General features: G+C 41.8%; 1 protein-coding gene and 1 non-coding gene across 2 annotated transcripts in view; one reads left to right on the top strand and one right to left on the bottom strand.

Moving 5' to 3' along the window:
* Positions 1-26,881, bottom strand: part of LOC135509156 (protein O-mannosyl-transferase TMTC2-like) — a 182,829-nt gene that overhangs the window by 64,481 nt on the left and 91,467 nt on the right. The window lies entirely within an intron of this gene.
* trnaa-ugc (transfer RNA alanine (anticodon UGC)) lies at positions 20,435-20,510 on the top strand. Its single transcript has one exon. It is a non-coding gene; the product is annotated as a tRNA-Ala (tRNA).

The following is a 26,881-nucleotide window of genomic DNA, read 5'->3' on the forward strand; positions in this document are numbered from 1 at the left end:
CCAAAAAGCTCAATTTTAGTCTCATCTGACCAGAGTACCTTCTTCCATATGTTGGCAAAGACCAAACGTGTTGACTTATTTTTATCTTTAAGCAATGCCTTTTTTCTGGTGACTCTTCCTTAAAGCCCAGCTCTGTGGAATGTATGGCTGGTGTGGTACTCTGGACAGATACTCCAATCTCTGCTGTGGAGCTTTGCAGTTCCTTCAGGGTTATTTTTCGTCTCTTTGTTGCCTCTCTGATTAATGCCCTTCTTGCCTGGTCCGTGAGTTTTGATGGGCTACCCTCTCTTGACAGGTTTGTTGGTGTGCCATATTCTTTCAATTTTTTAATAATAGATTTAATGGTGCTCCGTGGGATGTTCAAAGTTTCAAATATTTTTTTTATAACCCAACCCTGATCTGTACTTCTCCACAACCTAGTCCCTGACCTGTTTGAAGAGCTCTTTGGTCTTCATGGTGCCAAGTGCCCCTTGCTTAGTGGTGTTGCAGACTCTGGGGCCTTTCAGAACAGGTGTATATATACTGAGATCATGTGACAGATCATGTGACACTTAGATTGCACACAGGTGGACTTTATTTAACTAATTATGTGAAGTTATTTTTAAATTTCACTTATAAAATTCTGACTATTTTGTGTATGTCCATTATATGAAATCCAAATAAAATTCTATTTAAATCACAGGTTGTAATCCAACAAAATAGAAAAAATGCCAAGGGGGATGAATATTTTTGCAAGGCACTGTATATACAAAACCAAGGAGAAATTTCACCCTAGATGATGAGCGCAAATAGAGCCTGGAAACTGTTCAAACTGAAATGCCTTGAGTTACGCCAGCTCATGTTCTGTTGGTCAGCCTTTATTAACCATAATCACAAAATCAACAGAGGACCCCTTACAGAATGCTACATTCCAGCACCTCTCTTCCTCTCTCCCCCGCTCTCAAACTCCACCTCTTTAGCACACTCTCATTTGATGTTCCAATAATCCGCTCTGCTCCTTCTGAGGAAACCACAATCACACATACTCCTGTGGAAATGGTTCCTTTTTGTGCCAAAGACAGGTGACCCTGGTTTGAGGGTCAGTGAGGCTCCCCTTTCCCATGTTGTCCCCTTGTGCCTTAATTAGAGCCCATTAATGCCCCTCATCAGTAGCAATAATGAATGGCAACCTGAAGAGCTTAATTCAAAGTATAAAAACCCCAACTGGAGAGAGGCTCTTGAGTGGATGAAATGTGAACTTCTAGTGTCGGGTAAGCAGATCGCTGTGTAGAACAACGCTGGGTAGGGAATGTGCTGCGTTAGCTGGAGCGCTACAGTGTTTCTCCCTGAAGTATGATGGAGGTGGTCTAACACCAACCCGAAAACCTTAAGAAACATAAACAGTCCATCAATGGGAGATCCTTACGGTGTTGAGTTTGAGTGAATATCGTAACCCGAGCTGATACGGTGTTTGAAAGTTTGCCATGAAGATGCCAATCATAGGCCAGTACAACACTTGATTGAGAGGGTCCAACAGGTCAAAGGGTCATGCTCACCTGAAAATGTGCTGACTTCATAGAGTTGTTACCTCACATTAGCTCCTCATACATCAACAGTGGAATCAGAATTAAATCAATATCAATTCATTCAAGTGCCTTATTACCAGGCCAACGGAAGTACGTTTGAATATGTGTCTTCATTAGTAACCAATATTAGCCAAAACCCTTCGCAGAAGAAGAGAAAGGGTAATGGAGACCAAATGAAAACACTGTAATGACAACAGAAAACACAAGTCAAAACATTTAATTGGAAATATTTATTGAGTGAAACCACAAGTAAGGGCCTGAAATCTAACCAGTGACAGCTCCTATATGCTAGTCCTCCGGTTTCCCTATCTATTTATCTTGTCCGCTTGGCTGTGTGAGTCCTGCTTGGCTGTGTGAGAAATACATGTCTAATCTGCTGAGACAAGATGCTGATTCAAGTTTGCTTGCAGGGGGGAGGAAAGACAGAGGACAGAGGTCCTGGAGTTTGATGATAATTCCGCACGGTCCACAAAAACTGCATGGATTTGGGATTTCTACAGAGCCACATGCTGTATATTCCCAGTCGCCTGTTGGTTGACAACACTTGTTGAATATTTGAAAGAGCTTTGCCCTCTGCCTGGGATTCCCACTCATTACCATGCCGTTTGGCAGATCAGACCACTGTAAGCCTCTTCAAAGATTATGCTTGGAGGCAGACAAGAGCTCTGATTATCTAAGCCAAGAAGATCTGCTGTCATAGGGCTGTCAGAAGCAAATTGCTTTCACTTCTCTCAGAGGGGTCATTTCATAGAGTGGTTTTCACTGAACATTGTTGTGTTGTTTTGTCTTGTTAAGCTTCACCGCTTCATCTCTGTGACAACGTAACATTCGCGCTGTTTCTATTGGCCACACTTCAACAAAGACAAAGTGATGACTTGTGGTGTGACAATGAATTGCTGACGCAGGTTTATAGGGAGCATTTAGTGCGTAATATTGGTTTTAAGGCCTCCCGAGTGGCACAGTGGTCTAAGGCACTGTATTGCAGTGCTAGAGGTGTCACTATAGACCCTGGATTGATCCCAGGCTGTGTCGCTGCTGGGCCGCAGGTCCGGGAGACCCATAAGGCGGCGCACAATTGGCCCAGTTTCGTCTGGGTGAGGGGAGGGTTTGGCCGGCCGGGATGACATTGCTCCATTGCACTCTAGCGACTCCTTGTGATGGGCCGGGCGCATGCATGCTGACTACGGTTGCCAGCTGTACGGTGTTTCTTCTGATGCATTGGTGTGGCTGATTTCCGGGTTAAGGGAGTGTTGTGCCAAGAAGCAGAGCGGTTAAGTGGGGTCTTGTTTCGGAGGACGCATGGCTCTCGACCTTTGCCTCTCCCCAGTCCGTACGGGAGCTGCAGCGATGGGACAAGACTAATAACACTATTTTTGTTATAAATATGAGAGTGAATTAAATTGTCTATACACAAAAGTAAAATATGAACAGATAAATATATGACAACCCCTCCCACACACACAATCACACGATCACACTGCAAGGTAATGTGAAGGATAAAAACCTTGCAGGTTTCACAAATGAATGACAAAATAGATAATAATTAGCTTGTCAGGGAAAGTGTGTGTGTGTGTGTGTGTGTGTGTGTGTGTGTGTGTGTGTGTGTGTGTGTGTGTGTGTGTGTGTGTGTGTGTGTGTGTGTGTGTGTGTGTGTGTGTGTGTGTGTGTGTGTGTGTGTGTGTGTGTGAGAGAGAGAGAGTGTGTGTGGTAGAATATCAGAGCCATTTTCTCTGACTCATTACAAACCACAACTCTGCTCTGGATGAGCTCAGAATAAATGATATTGATGTTATTGGACAACATGCAGGAGAGCTCTGACAAATATACATTCCTATTTTCTGTGCCTTTCTTGGGTTCAGATGTAAATGCAAAAAAAGCAAGCGGTAGGCCTTTATTAGAGTATATTACTGACCACCCCACAAGACACAAGTGGATAAAAAATATTTGATCGAAGAGGATAACAGATAACACATTGTGGTTAATAAAGCAGTATTTTTAGGCTGTGATGGGCACATCACAGCAACTACACTACCATCCTCACTTATACTCCCAAATTAGCTGGTTCTGGCTGAATGACTTGACATGTCTCTTTATTGGGCGAGCCACAAAAGGAGGCAGATACAACAGAGATTGTGGTTTCATAATTGAATCAAGGCTGAAATAGTTGTTCACGAGAAAAATATTATTTGCTTTGAGTTCCAAAAGAGTGGTTTGCGACAATACAATCACAGTTAGAAAAATATTAATTAACCTTAAGGCGTTTTCTGTTTTGAACCGATGATCACTCGACTACACAGCTGATGCCCCCTGGACTGTTTCAATAACACGGTGCCACATTTTGCTTACCTGTCGGCCCCAGCCTCGAACTCAGGTCCTGTATGTACCTAACTGACCCGCTCTGCCCATTCATCGCCATTTACCCGTTGTTGTCGTAGCTTTCCTGATCAACACCTGTGATTGCTTTATGCCTCTCTCTAATGTCAATATACCTTGTCTACTGCTGTCTTGGCTAGTTTTTACTGTTTTATTTCACCGTAGTGCCTTCAGTCCCGCTAAAAATGCCTTAGATAGCCCTTTCGTCCAACCACACACACGTGGAGACCTCACCTGGCTTAACTTGTCCCACCAGAGACTAAACCTCTCTCATCGTCACTCAATGCCTAGGTTTACCTCCACTGTACTCACATCCTACCATACCCTTGTCTGTACATTATGCCTTGAATCTATTCTACCACGCCCAGAAATCTGCTCATTCTATTCTGTCCCCAACACACTAGATGGCCAGTTCATATAGCCTTTAGCCGTACCCTTATCCTACTCCTCCTCTGTTCATCTGATGATGTAGAGGTGAAGCCAGGCCCTGAAGCCCCCAGTTTCGCTCCTATCCAACAGGCGCTATCATTTGTTGACTTCTGTAATCGTAAAAGCCTTGGTTTCATGCATGTCAACATCAGAAGCCTCCTCCCTAAATATGTTTTATTCACTGCTTTAACATACTCCGCCAACCCTGATGTCCTAGCCGTGTCTGAATCCTGGCTTAGAAAGGCCACAAAAAATGTAGAAATTTCCATCCCCAACTACAACATTTTCCTCCAAGATACCACTGCGAAAGGGGGTGGAGTTGCAATCTACTGCAGAGATAGCCTGCAGAGTTCTGTCTTACAAACCAGGTATGTACCCAAAGAGTTCAAGCTTCTACTTTTAAAAATCTACCTTTCTAGGAATAAGACTCTCACTGTTGCCGCTTGTTACAGACCACACTCAGCCCCCTGCTGTGCCCTGGACACCATATGTGAATTAATTGCCCCCCATCTATCTTCAGAGTTAGTGCTGTTAGGTGACTTAAACTGGGATATGCTTAACACCCAGGTCGTCCTATAATCTAAGCTAGATGCCCTCAATCTCACACAAATTATCATGGAACCTACCAGGTACAACCCTAAATAGGTAAACATGGGCACCCTCATAGCTCTAAATACACCTCTGCTGTCTTCAACCAGGATCTCAGCGATCAGAGCCTCATTGCCTGCATCGTAATGGGTCCGCTGTCAAACGACCACCCCTCATCACTGTCAAACACTCCCTAAAACACTTCAGCGAGGAGGCCTTTCTAATCGACCTGGCCCGGGTATCCTGGAAGGATATTGACCTCATTCCGTCAGTAGAGGATGACTGGCTATTCTTTAAAAGTGCTTTCCTCACCATCTTAAATAAACATGCACAATTTTAAAAATGTAGAACCCCGCGATATGCAACTTTTCAGGGAAGTTAGGAACCAATATACACAGGCAGTTAGGAAAGCAAAGGCTAGCTTTTTCAAACAGAAATTTGCATCCTGTAGCACAAATTCCAAAACGTTCTGGGTCACTGCAAAGTCCATGGAGAATAAGAGCACCTCTTCCCAGCTGCCCACTGCACTGAGGCCAGGACACACTGTCACCACCGATAAATCTACGATAATCAAGAATTTCAATAAGCATTTTTCTTCAGCTGGCCATGCTTTCCACCTGGCTACCCCTACCCCGGCCCCCCACAGCAACTGGCCCAAGCCTCCCCACACTTCTCCTTCACCCAAATCATGATAGCTGATGTTCTGAAAAAGCTGCAAAATCTGGACCCCTACAAATCAGCTGGGCTAGACAATCTGGACACTCTCTTTCTAAAATGATCTGCCACAAACGTTGCAACCCCTATGACGAGCCTGTTCAACCTCACTTTATTATCGTCTGAGATTCCTAAAGATTGGAAAGCTGCAGCAGTCATCCCCCTCTTCAAACGGGGTGACACTCTAGACCCAAACTCTTACAGACCTATATCTATCCTACACTGTCTTTCTAAAGTCTTCAAAAGCCAAGTTTACAAACAGATCACCGACCATTTCGAATCCCACCGTACCTTCTCCGCTATGCAAACTGGTTTCTGAGCTGGTCATGGGTGCACCTCAGCCACGCTCAAGGTCCTAAACAATATCATAACAGCCATTGATAAAAGACAATACTTTGCAGCCGTCTTCATCGACCTGGCCAAGGCATTCGACTCTGTCAATCACCGCATTCTTATCGGTATAATCAACAGCCTTGGTTTCTCTAATGACTGCCTCGCCTGGTTCACAAACTACTTATCAGATAGAGTTCAGTGTGTAAATCGGGGGGCCTGTTGTCCGGACCTCTGGCAGTCTCTATCGGGGTGCCACAGGGTTCAATTCTCGGGCCAACGCTTTTCTCTGTAAACATCAAAGATGTCGCTCCTGCTGCTGGTGATTCTCTGATCCACCTCTACGCAGACGACACCATTCTGTATACTTCTGGCCCTTCTTTGGACACTGTGTTAACAAACCCCCAGACAAGCTTCAATGCCATACAACACTCCTTCCGTGGCCTCCAACTGCTCTTAAATGCAAGCAAAACTAAATGCATGCTCTTCAACCGTTCGCTGCCCGCACACCGCCCGCCCATCTAGCATCACTACTCTGGACGGCTCTGATTTAGAATATGTGGGAAACTACTAATACCTAGGTGTCTGGTTAGACTGTAAACTCTCCTTCCTGACTCACATTAAGCATCTCCAATCAATAATGAAATCTAGAATCGGCTTCCTATTTCACAACAAAGCATCCTTCACTCATGCGGCCAAAAATACCCTCGTAAAACTGACTATCCTACCGATCCTCGACTTCGACGATGTCGTTTACAAAGTAGCCTCCAACACTCTCCTCAGCAAACTGGATGTAGTCTATCACAGTGCCATCCGTTTTGTCACCAAAGCCCCATATACTACCCACCACTGCGACATGTATGCTTTTGTTGGCTGGCCCTCGCTACATATTCGATGCCAAACCCACTGGCTCCAGGTCATCTATAAGTCTTTGCTAGGTAAAGCCCCACCTTATCTCAGCTCACTGGTCACCATAGAAGCACCCACCCGTAGCATGCATTCCAGCAGCTATATTTCACTGGTCACCCCAAAGCCAACTCTTCCTTTGGCCACCTTTCATTCCAGTTCTCCGCTGCCAATGACTGGAATGAATTGCAAAAATCACTGAAGCTGGAGACATATTTCCCTCACTAACTTTAAGCATTAGCTGCCAGAGCAGCTTACCGATCATTGCACCTGTACATAGACCATCTCTAAATAGCCCACCCAACTACCTTATCCCCATATTGTTATTATTATTTTTTGCTCCTTTGCACCCCAGTATCTCTACTTGCACATTCATCTTCTGCACATCTATCACTCCAGTGTTTAATTGCTAAATTGTAATTATTTCGCCACTATGGCCTATTTATTGCTTTACCTCCCTAATCATACTACATTTGCACACACTGTATATAGACCTTTCCATTGTGTTATTGATTGTACGTTTGTTTTACTCCATGTGTAACTATGTGTTGTTTGTGTCGCACTGCTTTGCTTTATCTTGGTCAGGTCGCAGTTGTAAATGAGAACTTGTTCTCAACTGGCCTACCTGGTTAAATAAAGGTGAAATTAAAAATATGTATATTTAAAATAAAATGCATCAGCAGTCAAAACAAATCAAGAGTGATTTCAATAAAAACACTAATTAAAATGGGTAAAAAGTAAATAGAAAACATGTAAAATGTACAACAACCAAATGAATTGAATTAGCTCTGCATGAAAATAGGCATTCCAAGACACTGCACTGACGAAGACATGAGCTTCATGTTATTTCTCAACTGTATCTGTGACCAGGGTTATTTCCAGCCCAGAGTATAAATCAAACATGCTCAGTGAAAGCCTCAATGATGATGGAACAGACAGACTCACCAACCACAGAATCTATATTTAACCTAAAGCGGGTGCTGCATGACACTTCTCACTCTTTCTGTAGCGTGCAGTTCTGGGGGAAAATTAACAGACAATCAAGGGAAGAAGTTCTGACACTGCTTGCCAATGCTGAAGGGGGGAACAGACTGGTGATAAATAAAGAAGAGCGAGAATAAGAGACGGAGAGAGTGAAAGTGGCTGTAAGATATTTAGAGCAGCTAGCGAACGGATTGGTCTTTGTTATCGAAGATATGAAATGTTCCTTTCTGCTTAGTGAGTGTAGTCTGTTTCTCTCTCTCTCTCTGTTTCACTCTCTCTTTTTCTCTTACTCTCTCGGTTTCTCTCACTCTCTCAGGTTCTCTCTCTCTCACGCTCACACTCTCTTGGTTTCTCTCTCTCGCCACAGGGAGAACCAGGGTCAGAGCTTTGGCTGTCTCCGACACGATGTGTGTCAGCTCCTCTTATCCCTGATGAGTGGTAGGCCAGAGAGAGAGAGAGAGAGATCAAGAGCTTCCTAATCCAGTCACTTTCTATCAGCACAGGCCCACTACTGTAGCCACATTTTCTGGAGCTGTGGAGGACATTATGGGAGAAACTCTGGATGCACTGAAAGATCTGTTCCTTCAGCATCAGATGGAATTTCTACACATTATTATACTGTTACTTGATATTAGCATCTGTATAATGAGAAAAAGCACTGAGAACAAAGCCTTATTGTTGACCATGTGACCAACCTAAATAGAATGAACTTTGTCTACTCTTATGTGGAAAATATCTGCTTAATTTTTAAATACCCAGAACAGTAGCTCTCTCCAAAGACAGATGCATTTGACCTGAACCGTCTGCCTATAGGTCTGCTCAGTCATGCGAGGTCCACTAGAGTGTAGCCATCCCCAGGTGGGAGGTAGGTGGGTGAGGGCAGGGGATAGGGGCTACCTCCACCATGCTCACTCCATCATACGGTGACAGCGGCCATTAGAGCATGCATAAGCCATCTGTGGAGCCCAAGATATAAGACCCTGAACGGTCTCACAGTAGAAAATGAAATGCCAAGGACATGTCAAGTCTACATGCAGTGACAACAACTCACGTGCCCTCACACACACCTGGCCGCCTCTGGTTCTCACCGCCCCCGGAGAGGCTACACACTAGGGTTGGGTGGTATCCAGAAAATAAACAAATTGCAAAGAAAGGCAATCCAGCTCATAAAGCTATACATACAGTACCAGTAAAAAGCTTGGACACACCTACTCATTCAAGGATTTTTCTTCATTTTTACAATTTTCTACATTGTAGAATAAGATATCAAACTATGAAATAATACATATGGAATCATGTAGTCACCAAAAAAAAGTGTTAACAAATCCAAATACATTTTATATTCTTCAATGTAGCCACCCTTTGCCTTGATGACAGCTTTGGACACTCTTGGCATTCTCTCAACAAGCTTCATGATGTAGTCACCTGGAAAACATTCCAATTAACAGGTATGGCCTTGATGAAAGTACATTTGTGGAATTTATTTTGTTCTTAATGCGTTTGAGCTAATCAGTTGTGTTGTGACAAGGTAGGGGGGGGTATACAGAAGATAGCCCTATTTGGTAAAATACCAAGTCCATATTATGGCAAGAACAACTCAAATAAGCAAAAAGAAACAACAGTCCATCATTACTATAATACATGAAGGTCAGTCAATACGGAAAATGTTAAGAACTTTGAAAGTTTCTTCAAGTGCAGTCGCAAGGATGCACTAGGATGAAACTGGCTCTCATGAGGAACGCAACAGGAATTGAAGACCCAGAATTACCTCTGCTGCAGCGGATAAGTTCATTGGAGTTAGCAGACTCAGAAATTGCAGGCCAAATAAATGCTTCACATAGTTCAAGTAACAGACACATCTCAACGTACACAGCCTGGAAGTGTGTTGGGTCATTGTCCTGTTGAAAAACAAATTATAGTCCCACTAAGCGCAAACCAGATGGGAAGGCATATTGCTGCAGAATGCTGTGGTAGCCATGCTGATTAAGTGTGCCTTGAATTCTAAATAAATCACTGACAGTGTCACCAGCAATGCACCCCCACACCATCACACCTCCTCCTCAAAGCTACGTGGTGGGAAACATAAATGCGGAGATCATCTGTTCACCTAATCTGCGTCTCACAAAGATACGGCGGTTGGAACCAAAAATCTCAAAATTGGACTCATCAGACCAAAGGACAGATTTTCACTGGTCTAATGGCCATTGCTAATATTTCTTGCCCAAGCAAGTCTCTTCTTATTATTGGTGTCAGCAATTTGACCATGAAGTCCTGACTCATGCAGTCTCCTCTGAACAGTTGATGTTGAGATGTGTCTGTTACTTGAACTCTGTGAAGCATTTATTTGGTCTGCAATTTCTGAGGCTGGTGCCATAATATGGACTTGGTCTTTTACCAAATAGGGCTACCTTCTGTATACCACCCCTACCTTGTCACAACACAACTGATTGGCACAAACGCATTAAGAAGGAAATCAATTCCACAAATGTACTTTTAACAAGGCACACCTGCTAATTGGAATGTATTCCAGGTGACTACCTCATGAAGCTGGTTGAGAGAATGCCAAGAGTGTGCAAAGCTGTCATCAAGGCAGCTTAGCACACTTGGAAGAATCTCAAATCTATTTTGATTTGTTTAACACTTTTCTGGTTACTACATGATTCCATGTGTTATTTCATAGTTTTGATGTCTTCGCAATTATTTTACAATGTAGAAATAGTAAAAATAAAGAAAAACCCTGCAATTAGTAGGTGTGTCCAAACTTTTGACTGGTAGTGTAGATAGGTAGGAGCTACAGTGTCATTTTTGGTGAGTTTCGACAATGACAAGTGAATGTGAACGAGAGATGTACAAATTAACACAGTTTTGATACATGCAGTACTGGCTCTCCAGCAGCATGTCTACAAGCTGTGTCTGTGTGGAGTCGCTAGGGTAACGGGCCTGCCTGCTCTGCTCAGACAAAAGGGGGGAGGAGAAGACTTACGAGAACAGAGAGGAGAAAAAAATGCAAGGAAATCAAGATCGCAGTGGCAGCTGTACAGATGACTCATCCAAAGGGCTTTGCCTTCTCAAACACGGCATAAAGCTATCACCATAAGATGCACCATCATTTTATTAATTCAGCTACTTACTTAGATAGCAAGTTAAACTATGGGTTGTGTTAACGTATAATTCTGCGTTTTCAAGCAAGACAAAACACAATCTATCAGTAGACAGCGCTCTGACTGATGTGAAGCTACTTTTCTCTGGTAGGCTACTTTTCTCGGTGTAGCCAGTCTATTTTTCTCTAGTAAAATGCAAGATTAACTTTAAGCAAAACATTAGGAGATGTAGCTGGCTACATTATTTCTGTGATAGGCCTAAACATTAGAAATATGATGGCAATGCATCATTTTTGCTTTTTCATTGTAAGCTCATTTACTTATGTGGCTACCATCAAAATAGTGTTGCACTTCTTTTGTCATCTGATGAAAATAAAGATATTTTATGCCAAATGTGTTGCACTAATGTTTGTTTTGTGAATGAAAATTATAGTTGCAATTATAGTTCATTGATCATTATATTGAAGCAAAAAATACACTGTTGGCTTTCAATATACTGTAGAACTCCTGTCAACACACAGCTGAACTCCTGTTGTGCCATTTAAAAAACGCAAACTTAACTGGCTCAACTGTGCTGGGGAACTAAGTAAGCTTCATAATGTTGGGGGTGACGCTGGGGGTGACGCTGAGGATGACCTAACCTTAGTGTTAGTCACATGAGGTGTCATGACATCACACCAGGAGTCCTCTTTATCCAGCTGATAGTTGTAATGTATCGTGTTTCAGCATTGTGTATTCACAGAGGATGGGAGGCATGATATGGTAAAGAGTGACTGACAACCCCTTAGGGCCATAAGACCATATGAGTTAAAGCAACATCACCGACCACCACTGTCTTTTTCCCAACATAAAAAGTACACATGATGCAAGAGGTGCTCTGTTTTTCCCCCTGTTTGAGATATTATGGCAGGATGTACTATTATGTGGGCACAACTGTCCACAGTCACAAACAGAGGAACAAATGGGCATTCACTCCCAGTCCATTTAAACAACATTTTAACCACACATCAAAAGGGAACTATTTTAATTACAGACATTATAAAATGTTTATCCAAAAGCATGGGGTAAACATTTATATATCCTCTCTTTTCTCATTTTTAATGCTCCCGAGTAGACAAAACTCTTTGTCACACAGTTGTCCAAACATTTACTTTAATAGCCAACCAACAAAGCAATTTGCGTGGTGGAAAAACATTGCAAAAGCCAAGTCCTAGGAAAGACATTTTACTGCATATTGCTAATGAAGAGCTCATACTGAAAAGCAATGCTAACGTTGGCCAAGGTAGGTGTACTAATTGTATCTTACTTCAGTATCTGTTATTGAAAATGAGCCTATTAACCAGTTCCACGCACAAAATTAGCTCATAAAAAACATTTTTCCACATAAAGATAAATCGGTTAGACCACAAACGTAAGCACTGCCAGCCATGTTATATTTGGATGCTAATAAAGTATTTGGTAGGCGTACATACAGGCTAGCATGCTATCCTTCCATAAATGCTACAACACTCACAAAGGCGACATTACAAATATCCACGTAGAGAAGGGGGACTTGAATAAACAACTGACAGTGTAGAAAAGTACTCCCATCCCTATCGACTACATGTCTTGGCTGTAGTCTATTATTGAAAAAGAGTCTAATCCTGACCTGTTGGAAATAGTGCAGAATGTGATATCCCTACTGTAAACATTGGGCCCAACTCCCATACAGTGTAGCTATAGCTAGCTAGAAGAAATGTGATAGTAGTAATGTTTGCAGTAGGATATACCATGGTTTGTTCGTTAGTCATAAAGACGTGAATATAACACCATCAGCATACTAGATGTACAAAAAGTCTGCATGGTAATTAAAAACAGCTCTTTGAGCTTAGTGATGGGTGACTGTGATTGGACAGTGTGATGGGTGACTGTGAGGAGGACAGTGTGTTTTGGATTTTTTATAAAGTGAACAGCAACCAAAAGCAACCAAGAGTTCTACCAGGTCTCTCAATAAAACTCACCCCAGAGAACTAGGGAGAAGAGGCTGCCAAGAACTCACTAGACTCAGCCTCCAACATATCTCTCTCTCTTTCTCTCTGTTAACCCAACATGTGTTTATTCACTTACTCTCATCCTCTTTTTCTTTCTTGGACGCACACACACGTCTAATCACCTCTCACACACGCACACCTCTTCATTGTTTGACTTTGTAAGGATCGGGAAATACTGAACATCAGCATATTTGATGCTGATTATACTTCATGCTGATGAGATTAAATCTACCATTCCAACAAGCACATACAGTGGTTCCTCCTTTAAAAGTTGCGTCACACTGCAGCACACCTTGCGGGCTGCTGCAGCATTCTATGGTATGTTATTTAATTGTCAGACATTTTTTTAACATTAATGGGAGTTAGTGCTTGTTTAACCACAAGAGGGCATCTGTGAGAAGCATTTGATAGTCTCCCATATTGGCAATACTAGAGAATTAAAACCTTTTTTGAAATAACATAGTACATGGGATTGATTTTAAGAAATTTGGTTTGATTAATATTATTGTGTTTCTATTCTGAGAAAAATGAAAATCGATTCTGCTAGGATGGAATGGAAAATATTGTGCTGTACAACGTGACGGTCGGGAGTAGGCTACAGCATAAGAGGATTCCAAATTAATATCTATGGGGCATAACATTTCCACACCCCAATTGTAGTGTAACCCAGATTCATTTCACCTATGGTAGGCCTACAGTATATCCAAAAATATATTTTTCAATGACGCGACTCTCCGCCAATAATTACATTTAGAGGATTGGTAGATTTAATTCATATCTTAGGGGCATTTTCCATTAGGATCTGTGAGAATATCTGGGAATATCTAAGGGGATTTTATAAAATTCTAAATTAATGAATAATAAATTTAAAAAAATAATAATAATGATGGCTTTGTTTAAAAAGTAACGGTATTTTGGAGATTTTGCTTTCATTTAACCTAGAGTGAGTGAAGAAAAAGGCAATTCTTGAACATGGTGTGAGACATTCACCACAAATGTGTAAATAAATCCAGTTTGTTATTTAGAATGATTTATTTCTAGAGAAACCTAACTTGATTATTTAGCAGACGTCACAATCTGGAACGGTGCTGAAATAGACGTCCACAGCTGGAAGGTTGTATATAATGATATTTTGGAGATTATTTCATTTAAAAAAATGACAGTGAGCGATTGTAATCTGAATAAAGGCCAAAATATAGCCCTGCCAATAGCCATAATTTCCAGTAAGCAACCATTTGTTTGCCTTCATTAGACAACTTTGTTCCAATATTTCTGTAATTCAGTGATATTTACTCACATATTAATTCGTTATGGATCCATAACTAAATCAACATCTGCATTTTGAAAGAGTATTTTTATCATTATTTTAGTAACGAAAGCATAAAGATGCTGATGAAGAAATACAGTATTGTACAGTACTATTATTACTATTCAATCAATCAATCAATCAAATATATATTATAAAGCCCTTTTTACATTAGCTGATGTCACAAAGTGCTGTACAGAAACCCAGCCTAAAACCCCAAACAGCAAGCAATGCAGATGTAGAGGCACGGTGGCTAGGAAAAACTCCCTAGAAAGGCCAGAACCTGCATCATCAGCCAGTCAAGTTATTTCGTATAGGTCTAGGCTCTGAAGAAATAGACTCCAATTAAACCTTCTTGTTGTTTGTAAAGTCAAATTAAAATGAAGAATATTGTTGAAATGAATTGCTCGACTGGTGTAGGTTTTCTCCATCTGTTAGGGTGCAACACTTGCATAACAAGTTAGCTACATTTTCAGCACCAGCCACTGTTTACCTCCTATTGATTTGCGCTGTGGTTGACGCCAGTAACTTTTAAAATTCAACCTTTATTTAACTAGGCAAGTCAGGAAAGAACAAATTCTTATTTACAATGACGGCCTAGCCTGGCCAAACCTGGATGACGCTGGGCCAATTGTGCGCCGCCTTATGGCACTCGGAATCACAGTCGGATGTGATACAGCCTGTATTCGAATCAGGGACTGCAGTAATGCCTTTTGCACTGAGATGCAGTGCCTTAGAAAGGTCGATACAAATTATATGTTGCGAGTTGGGGAGAGGGGTTTTTCACACCTAGGTCAGCTATTAGACAATTCTGTAGTAAAGGTTGAATAGTCTATTGTTCATGTAATGATGGGCGGTGAGTCGTAAGTAGGTGCAGGTGAAACGTTTTAATAAAACAACAAAACCAAGAACACGACACTAACAAAAGGCAGTACACCGATACACAAGAACAACACTAACTGGTGAGTGAACCTGGGAGAGTGACATAAAAAGTGGAGGAAATTATGAAGGTAATGGAGTCCAGCTGTGAATCATAATGAATCATAATGATTCACAGGTGCGCGTAATGATGAGTGGCAGGTGTGCGTAATGATGAATCCCAGGACCGGTGGTTAGTGCTCTGGCGACGTCGTACGCTGGAGGGGAGGAGCAGATGTGACAGTTCAGCTAAAAGCCCATCCTAGAAACATTGTTTGCAGAATTCACAGTCTGTTACAGGACGCTTGTGAAAAACAAAATGCCTCCAGCTGTCGAAACACAGAATATCTAAGGGGCTTTTATTTAATTAATTTGCGGGGTTAATAATAATAATTTCCCCCTTTCCACTTGTTAAATAGCCTGGATTGTAACTCCCATCTTGTTCCTCGCCCTCTTCCCTGTGTCATTCTCCACCTGAGTGGCTCGCTTGTGGGCGTGCTGGCATGATATGGCAGCACCTTCGATTGTGCGTCTAGAATTCAGCATAGCAAGTTTGTATGAAGGTCTGATTATTCACAGGCAAATAGTCATAAGCTCTAAACCGCTCTGGTGTCAAACAAATTCTCTCTTTCTCTCTTTCTTTCTCTCTCTCGGAGGACCTGAGCCCTAGGACCATGCTTCAGGACTACCTGACATGATGACTCCTTGCTGTCCCCAGTCCACCTGGCCGTGCTGCTGCTCCAGTTTCAACTGTTCTGCCTTATTATTATTTGACCATGCTGGTCATTTATGAACATTTGAACATCTTGGCCATGTTCTGTTATAATCTCTACTCGGCACAGCCAGAAGAGGACTGGTCACCCCACATAGCCTGGTTCCACTCTAGGTTTCTTCCTAGGTTTTGGCCTTTGAGATATCAGCTGATGTACGAAGGGCTATATAAATAAATTTGATTTGACTACACAGCTGATTCAAATGATCAAGTTATCATCAAGCTTCAAGTGATATTTATGTATTCATTTGTGACGATATCCTTGATATGATCCTGCTATTGTCACATGCTACACATGCACATGTACCTATCTATCCAATGCTATTGTGACTAGGGTGGGCATTCTAGTTTATTTATTTTCTATTTCTTTGTGTTTGGCCGGGTGTGGTTCTCAATCAGAGGCAGCTGTCTATCGTTGTCTCTGATTGGGAATCAGACATAGGCAGCCTTTTTCCTTTCGCATTTGTGGGTAGTTATCTTTGTTAGTGGCAATATTGCCCAAGTTAAGCTTCACGGTGGTTTCCTTGTTTTGTTGGCGACATTCATTTCAAATAAAAAGAAATGTACGCTCATCACGCTGCGCTTTGGTCCAGTCATTTCCAGGAAGAGGATCGTGACAGTTATCATGATTTGTTATAAGGGATATTATACTTTAGTCATTCACAATTATCTGGTAATGTAAATGTCTATTTATCATCATGTGTCTGTTTTTCAGCATAAAGTACTCTGTAGCCACTTAGTGTGGACACCAGGTGAGACTACACACACACAGATTCCTGTTGAACAGTCTTTTTAACTACCTTATTTTCTCAATAACAGTCTCTCTCCTTCACTTCATCCCTCTCCCCCTTCTCCCTAAATCCTCTAGGTTATATCAGCTGTGTTGGTGAACCCCTCCCGTATCTGAACTGGCTGACACAGAGGGCACAGCATCACCATAGTTGAGATGACACTTGGTCGGATCAACAGGAAGTGTTATTAAAGAGATGCTTTACATTGAAATACACATAGAGATGTAGTAGTTCAATAGTTAATGATCCAAGGTCAGTTTTGCATTTCACCTCCTGATGATTATGATGACTGACTGTGTTAGAATAAAAAAAAGGCTCAATCATGCACTCTCTCTATCCACCTGTCTCTCGTCTGCAGGTATGTTTTGATGTGAGAGAGGAAGCCAGTCCCGTCATCACCACTGGGAGCCCAAGGCTAGTTAGGAGACACCGCTAGAGACACTATGTAATTGTGATGAAGTGAGAGAATATTAGGGTAGCACTGTAATTCATGAATCATATGCCGTCTTCCCTGCTCCTCTGTTACCTCGTTCCCTTTCTGTCTACGCCTCTCTACCCACCTTGTCTTTCTGCCTCTTTTTTTATAATGCACACCATATGTGCATTGAAGCACAGATTGAACTTCTATTTATAACATAATATCACAATTATAATATTCATAATGCATGTATTATGCATTTATAACACCTGGATAATGAACGTTCAAAAAAGTGTTTCACATTCTCCAGTGGTTGAAATTAAGTTCTCATTGAAATACTACACCTATATCCTGTGTCCTCAGATTAATGGAGATGAAGGGAGTTAGACACGAATATGAAGTGTAGTGTACTGTTTTTTTCTGTATATATGAATTACAAATCAGCCTTTACTTAAATCATGTTTCTAGTCTATTGCATAGTTACAATGTGTAATCATTGATGTCGCAGGAGTGGTAAACACTGTTGAAGTGTATAATTGTAATACATACATCCAGACACTGCATCATTCAAATAATAGAACCGCACCTTTATTTGTCAAGGAAGAGAACACGATCAGTGAATATATTCAATGTACAGGCTACAACGTGGGGATCTCATGCGTGGTAATAACTACATGTATATAGGACTTGCATCCTTGGCACAATAAAGTTATTATATTCTACTCAATCCATAGGCTTCATTAATGCCATTCAGACTTGAAGTTGATACAACAACTATGATAGCTTAGGTTCATAGAATATTAGGTTCTGAACTAATATTTATACCAAACGTTTTAGGGTCCATACACAGATTGGCTACATACTGTAATACATACAAGAAAAAAAGTTAGCAAATTAATGAATTACATGTTTATCGTCAGTCAGACTGGCGTGTCAGCATGCTTACTTATGAAAATCCACATGCCTGTAATACACCAACAATCTTTGAAACCAAAGACATTTGAAATATAAGCAACTTTCTTTCAGAACACCTATCTTTCAACACAAATCCAAATAGTGGCTGTCTCAGACTGACAACAGAGACACATTTGATGTGACCACCCTCCAGCACCAACAATCATTGAAACCAATGACATTTGAAATATAACCCACTGGGCAAACACTGGTTGGATAAATGTTGTTTCAACATAATTTCAACAAAATTATATTGAACCAACATGGCACAGACGTTGAATTGACATCTGTGCCCAGTGGAAAGTAACGTTCTTTCAGCACGGCTAAACACAAAATCCAAAAGGCGGCTGTTTCAGGTTGACAGCAGAGACACACTTGATGTGACCCTCCTCCAAAGAGGGTAATATAAATTCTATCCTTCTTTTGAGACAAGGCATAGAAAAATATAATTATATTCATTTATTCTCAGTGCTATCAATAGATTGCATACAAAAATGGTCTGAATATAATCATGTAATTTCCCCAGAAATTGCACATGCTAAATTGGGGTGATTGACCTCTCTGTCTTTAGTTCAACAACATGCTTTCTCCCCTGCATGTGTGTGATAGGGCTTCATAACCGACCAATCAGTTGCGAGCCTTCCGAGGTATGAAAAGACATGGACAGCAGCCATCAGATACTGGCAGAGACAAAGCACATTAGCATGTAAATAGAAGCTCTAATAAATTAGGCCCAGATAAAGCAGCACTTCGAAGGGGCCAAGGCTCATACATATGAAATGGGAGGGGTGAAACAACAACAACACTCCAATAAAACGTGATGAAATATGCAGGGATTTTCACATTGTCGAGTGATTACTGTGTGGACGTGTGCCTGGTACAGTGTACGCCAGTGGTTTGTGTTCTTGGAGAGTGGGCCAGCTGAATCTGGGATATACAGAGAGAGCGAGCCGTGCACATTCTCCATTCTTTCCTATGTGAGCACGGGTGCTGGAGCGTGAACAGGGTGGGACCAAAGTTGGGGAAAATGTGAACTTTATGCAAATATTCTGCTGTATTACAATGCTATTGCCCAATCAAAGCTCACTATAGCTTCCAGCCCCTACTGGATTGGCTGTTGATACCTAGCACTAACTAGCCTGCTTGCTAGCTTGCTAACACACACATGAGGGCAAAGCTAGAGTGGCTATCCAAATTAACATGTTGCATAGAAATCCCCTCTTACTGGAGAACTTGGACTGAATAATATACTATTGTACTGACTTCACAGAATGACTTTGCTTTCACATAATAACTCTCAAGCCCCAAGCTCTTAACTGTCAAGATTTTTGAAACCACAAAACGAACCCATAATAACACAATGGGAGATTTGCGGTGGATATAAAATGATAAAGAAATAGACTGAAAGCCACAATCACATAAGGATCCCATTTCAATATCCTAGAACACAGTTCTGGAAATGTCAACAGACATAAATTCGTACGGGACAGTGGTCAAATGACCACCCCTCATCACTGTCAAACGCTCCCTAAAACAGTTCTGCGAGCAGGCCTTTCTAATCAACCTGGCCTGGGTATCCTGGAAGGATATTGACCTCATCCCGTCAGTAGAGAATGCCTGGTTTATCTTTAAAAGTGCTTTCCTCACCATCTTAAATAAGCGTTCCCCTTTTAAAAAACGTAGAACTAAGAACAGATATAGCCCTTGGTTTACTCCAGACTTGACTGTCCTTGACCAGCACAAAAACACAGAGTTGTTGTGCACTAGCATCATATAGTCCCCGCAATATGCACATTTTCAGGGAAGTCAGGAACCAATACACACAGTCAGTCAGGAAAGCAAAGGTTTGCTTTTTCAAACAGAAATTTGCATCCTGCAGCACTAATTCCAAAAGGTTTTGGGACACTGTAAAGTCCATGGGGAATAAGAGTACCTACTCCCAGCTGCCCACTGCACTGAGACTAGGAAACACTGTCACCACCGATAATTCCACAGTAATAGAGAATTTCAATAAGCATTTCTCTACGGCTGGCCATGCTTTCCACCTGGCTACCCCAAAAGCTCTGCATCAACCACATCAACTGGCTCAAGTCCCCCCCTCCCCCGCTTCCCCTTCACCCAAATCCAGACAGCTGATGTTCTGAAAGAGATGCAAAATCTGGACCCCTACAAATCAGCTGGGCTACATAATCTGAAACCTCTCTTCCTAAAATTATCTGCCGCCATTGTTGCAACCCCTATTACTAGTCTGTTAGGGTCCTGTGTGGCTCAGTCGGTAGAGCATGGCGCTTGCAACGCCAAGCGTCGTGGGTTCGATTCCCACTGGGACCACCCATATGTAAAAGTAGTGGCCCCAGCCGACTTGTAAGTCGCTTTGGACAAAAGCGTCTGCTAAATGGGATATATTATTATTATTATTATTCAACCTCTCTTTCGTATCGTCTGAGATTCCTAAAGATTGGAAAGCGACCACGGTCATCCCCCTCTTCAAATAGGGTGACACCCTATTTCAACACAAACTGTTACAGACCTATATCTATCCTGACCTGCCTTTCTAAAGTCTTCAAAAGCCAAGTTAACAAGTCACCAAGTCACTGACCATTTTGAATCCCACCATACATTCTCCATGCAATCTGGTTTCCGAGCTGGTCACGTGTGCACCTCAGCCACGCTCAAGGTCCTAAAAGATATCATAACCGCCAACGATAAAAGACGATACTGTGCAGCTGTCTTCATCGACCTGGCCAAGGCTTTCGACTCTGTCAATCACCGTATTCTTATCGGCAGACTCAACAGCCTTGGTTTCTCTAATGACTGCCCCTTGGTTCACCAACTACTTCTCTGACAGAGTTCAGTGTGTCAAATCGGAGGGCCTGTTGTCCGGAACTCTGGCAGTTTCTATGGGGGTGCCACAGGGTTGAATTCTTGGACCGACTCTCTTCTCTGTATACATCAATGAGGTCGCTCTTGCTGCTGGTGAGTGCAGATCAATGAACACGGTTGCACAGTAATGTTTCTTATCGATGGCGGTTAAGATATCGTTTAGGACCTTGAGTGTGGCTGAGGTGTACCCATGACCAGCTCTAAAACCAGATTGCATAGCAGAGAAGGTATGGTGAGGTTCGAAATGGTCGGTAATCTGTTTGTTGACTTGGCTTTTGAAGACCTTAGAAAGGCATGGTAGGATAGATATAGGTCTGTAGCAGTTTGGGTCAAGAGTGTCCCCCCCCTTTGAAGAGGGGGATGACCGCAGCTGCTTTCCAATCTTTGGGGATCTCAGACGACACGAAAGAGAGGTTGAACAAAAGGCTAGTAATAGGGGTGGCAACAATTTCGGCAGATAATTTTAGAAAGAAAGGGTCCAGATTGTCTAGCCCGGCTGATTTGTAGGGGTCCAGAATTTGCAGCTCTTACAGAACATCAGCTGAACGGATTTGGGAGAAGGAGAAATGGGGAAGGCTTGGGCGAGTTGCTGTGGGGGGTGCAGTGCTGTTGACCGGGGTAGGAGTAGCCAGGTGGAAAGCATGGCCAGCCGTAGAAAAATGCTTATTGAAATTCTCAATTATGGTGGATTTATCAGTGGTGACAGTGTTTCCTATCTTCAGTGCAGTGGGCAGCTGGGAGGAGGTGTTCTTATTCTCCATGGACTTTAGTGTCCCAGAACTTTTTTGAGTTAGTGTTGCAGGAAGCAAATTTCTGCTTGAAAAAGCTAGCCTTGGCCTTTCTAACTGCCTGTGTATAATGGTTTCTAGCTTCACTGAACAGCTGCATATCACGGGGGCTGTTCGATGCTAATGCAGAACGCCATAGGATGTTTTTGTGTTGGTTAAGGGCAGTCAGGTCTGGGGAGAACCAAGGGCTATATCTGTTCCTGGTTCTAAATTTCTTGAATTGGGCATGTTTATTTAAGATGGTTAGGAAGGCATTTTTTTTAAATATCCAGGCATCCTCTAATGACGGGATGAGATCAATATCCTTCCAGGATACCCCGGCCAGGTCGATTAGAAAGGCCTGTTCGCTGAAGTGTTTCAGGGAGCGTTTTACAGTGATGAGTAGGGGTCGTTTGACCGCTGACCCATTACGGATGCAGGCAATGAGGCAGTGATCGCTGAGATCTTGGTTGAAGACAGCAGAGGTGTATTTAGAGGGCAAGTTGGTTAGGATGATATCTATGAGAGTGCCCGTGCCCAAATTGATAATTTGTGAGAGATTGAGGGCATCAAGTTTAGATTGTAGGATGGCTGAGGTGTTAGGCATGTTCCAGTTTAGGTCGCCTAGCAGCACGAGCTCTGAAGATAGATGGGGGGTAATCAGTTCACATATGGTGTCCCGAGCACAACTGGGGCCAGAGGGTGGTCTATAGCAGACTGCAACGGTGAGAGACTTGTTTTTAGAGAGGTGGATTTTTAAAAGTAGAAGTTCAAATTGTTTGGGTACAGACCTGGATAGTAGGACAGAACTCTGCAGGCTATCTTTGCAGTAGATTGCAACACCGCCTCCATTGGCAGTTCTATCTTGTCTGAAAAGGTTGTAGTTTGGAATTAAAATTTCAGAATTTTTATATCAATGATGTCGCTCTTGCTGTGGGTGATTCTTTGATCCACCTCTACGAAGACGACAACATTCTGTTCACATCTGGCCCTTCTTTGGACATTGTGTTAACAAACCTCCAAATGAGCTTCAATGCCATACAAGACTCCTTCCGTGGCCTCCAACTGCTCTTAAATGCTAGTAAAACGAAATGCATGCTCTTCAACATTTACATTTACATTTAAGTCATTTAGCAGACGCTCTTATCCAGAGCGACTTACAAACCGATCGCTGCCCACACCCGCCCGCCCGACTGGAAGGTTCTGACTTAGAATATGTGGACAACTATAAATACCTAGGTGTCTGGCTAGACTGTAAACTCTCCTTCCAGACTCACATTAAGCATCGCCAATCCAAAATTAAATCTAGAATCGGCTTCCGATTTCGCAACAAAGCCTCCTTCACACATGCTGCCAAATTTACCCTCATAAAACTGACTATCCTTGACTTCGGCGATGTCATTTACAAATTAGCCTCCAACACTCTACTGAGCAAATTGGATGCAGTCTATCATAGTGCCATCAGTTTTGTCACCAAAGCCCCATATACTACCCACCACTGTGACCTGTCTGCTCTTGTTGGGTGGTCCTCGCTACATATTCGTCGCCAAACTCACTGGCTCCAGGTCATCTATAAGTCTTTGCTAGGTAAAGCTCCACCTTATCTCAGCTCACTGGTCACCATGGCAACACCCACCCATAACACATGCTCCAGCAGGTATATTTCACTGGTCATCCCCAAAGCCAACAAGTATTTGGCCTCCTTTCCTTCCAGTTCTCTGCTGTCAATGACTGGAACGAATTGCAAAAATCACTGAAGTTGGAGACTTTTATCTCCCTCACTAACTTTAAGCGTCAGCTGTCAGAGCAGCTTACCAATCGCTGCAGCTGTACACAGCCCATCTGTAAATAGCCCATCCAACCAACTACCTACCTCATCCCCATATTTGTTTTTCTGCTCTTTTGCACACCAGTATTTCTATTTGCACATCGTCATCTGCACATATATCACTCCAGCGTAAATTGCTACATTTGTATTACTTTGCCAATATTGGCCTATTTATTGCATTACCTCCTTATTTCATTTGCACACACTGTATACAGATTTTTCTATGGTGTTATTGTACATTTGTTTATTCTATGTGTAACTCTGTGTTGTTGTTTTTGTCGCACCTCTTTGCTTTATCTTGGCCAGGTCGCAGTTGTAAATGAGAACTTGTCTCATCTCAATATCTGCCGTTCAATATCTGCGACCTGTATGCTCTAGTCGGCTGGCCCTCGCTACATATTCGTCGCCAGACCCACTGGCTCCAGGTCATCTATAAGTCTATGCTAGGTAAAGCTCCGCCTTATCTCAGTTCACTGGTCACGATAACAACACCCACCCGTAGCACACGTTCCAGCAGGTACAGTGGGCAAAAAAGTATTTAGTCAGCCACCAATTGTGCAAGTAGTCCCACTTAAAAAGATGAGAGAGGCCTGTAATTTTCATCATAGGTACACTTAAACTATGACAGACAAAATTAGAAAAGAAATCCAGAAAATCACATTGTAGGATTTGTAATGAATTTATTTGCAAATTATAGTGGAAAATAAGTATTTGGTCACCTGTAATCGTAGATTCAGATCATTCAGGCGAGAAAAAACGTCACCCAGATAGGCCAGTCGTGTGAGAAACTCGTCATCATGCAAGCGGTCAGACAAGTGAAAATGATGGTCAGTAATGTGTCAATACTTTGCCCATTGATAACCAGCGCACTTCTGTATGTTGTAAAAGCGTTACATGGTCGCTGCCCATGTCATTGCATAGTGCAGAAAATACATGAGAATTCAGAGGCCTTGCTTTAACAAAGTGAACCATTTTCACTGTAATGTCCAAAACATCTTTCACGCTGTCAGGCATTCCCTTGGCAGCAAGAGCCTCTCGGTGGATGCTGCAGTGTACTCAAGTGGTGTCGGGAGCAACTGCTTTCATGTGTGTTACTACTCCACTATGTCTCCCTGTCATGACTTTTACGCCATCAGTACAGATACCAACATGAGCAGCAGCTACGTTTGGCTACATACGGACCGTTAGTGCAATTCCCGCGAGAGAGTAACGGTTAAAGTGATTTGATGTTAATTATTTGACTAGGCTACCTGTATTTGACATTGTGTTGTAATTTCGCTGAACACTAGATGTTTAATTTTATATTTGGCAGTGAAACAAGGCTACTCAGGCGAGAAAAAAAACTCACCCAAATGTATAGGTCCTGTAAAAATATAAATGGACTGTTAGAAAATGTGAAAAAAAAATATATATATATTAATGTGAATCCCATTTTTATTTGGCGTACCTCCGACGGCACTGCGTGTACCCCCGGGGAATACTTGAATACCCCAGTTTGGGAATACCTGCCCTGGAGCACTCGGCCTAAACATCAGCGCCACATGTAACTTCCACAAAGCTGTGAATGATCTAAGAGACAAGGCAAGAAGGGCCTTCTATGCCATCAAAAGGAACATAAAACTCGACATACCAATTAGGATCTGGCCAAAAATACTTGAATCAGTTATAGAACCCATTACCCTTTATGGTTGTGAGGTATGGGATCCACTAACCAATCAAGAATTCACAAAAGGTGACAAATACCAAATTGAGACTCTGCATGCATAATATCCTCATTGTACAACGGAAAACACCAAATAATGCATGCAGAGCAGAATTCCCAAACTTCCATAACAATGCCATCAGAGAGATGAACCTGGAGAAGAGCCCCTTAATTAAGCAAGCTGGTCCTGGGGCTCTGTTCACAAAACACAAACAGACTCCACAGAGCCCCAGGACAGCAACACAATTAGACCCAACCAAATCACGAGAAAACAAAAATATAATTACTTGACACATTGGAAAGAATTTATAAAAATACAGAGCAAACTAGAATGCTATTTGGCCCTAAACAGAGAGGACACAGTGGCAGAATACCTGACCACTGTGACTGACCCAAAATTAAGGAAAGCTTTGAATATGTACAGGCTCAGTGAGCATAGCCCTGCTACCGTAGGTAGACCTGGCTCTCAAGAGAAGACAGGCTATGCTATGTGCACACTGCACACAAAATGAGGTGGAAACTGAGCTGCACTTCCTAACTTCCTGACAAATGTATGACAGTATTAGAGACACATTTCCCTAAGATTACACAGACCGACAAAGAATTTGAAAACAAATCCAATCTTGATAAACTCCCATATCTGCTGGGTGCAATCACAGCAGCAAGATTAGTGACCTGTTGGCAACCAGCAAAGAACAAACACAATTGTAAATAAAACCCATATGTATGTTTATTTATTTTCCCTTTTGTACTTTAACTATTTGCACATTGTTGCAACACTGTATATAGACATTTGAAATGTCTTTTTTCTTTTTGAACTTTTGTGGTTGTAATGTTTAATGTTTATTTCACTAAGTGTTTATTATCTATTTCACTTGCTTTGGCAATGTAAACACGTTACTCATGCCAATAAAGCCCTTACATTTACATTTAAATTGAATTGAGAGATACAGAGAGAGAGAGAGAGATCATTACAACACTGTATATAGACATAATGACATTTAAAATGTCTTTAATCCTTTGGAACTTTTGTAAGTGTAATGTTTACTGTTAATTTTTTATTGTTTATTTCACTGTGTTTTTTATCTATTTCACTTGCTTTGGCAATGTAAACATATGTTTCTCATGCCAATAAAGCCCTTAAGAGAGACAGAGAGAGAGAGAGAGAGAGAGAGAGAGAGAGAGAGAGAGCAGCATGATTTGTGACCTGTTGCCACGAGAAAAGGGCAACCAGTGAAGAACACACACCATTGTAAATACAACCCATATCTATGCGTATTTATTTTATCTTGTGTTCTTTACCATTTGTACATTGTTAAAACACTGTATATATATATATATATATAATATGACATTTGTAATGTCTTTATTGTTTTGAAACTTCTGTATGTGTGATGTTTACTGTTAATTTTTATTGTTTATTTCACTTTATATATTCACTTTATATATTATCTATCTTACTTGCTTTGGCAATGTTAACACATGTTTCCCATGCCAATAAAGCCCTTGAATTGAATTGAAT

Source organism: Oncorhynchus masou, chromosome 22, assembly GCF_036934945.1.
Source record: "Oncorhynchus masou masou isolate Uvic2021 chromosome 22, UVic_Omas_1.1, whole genome shotgun sequence".
In the NCBI taxonomy this organism is placed as follows: Eukaryota; Metazoa; Chordata; class Actinopteri; order Salmoniformes; family Salmonidae; genus Oncorhynchus; species Oncorhynchus masou.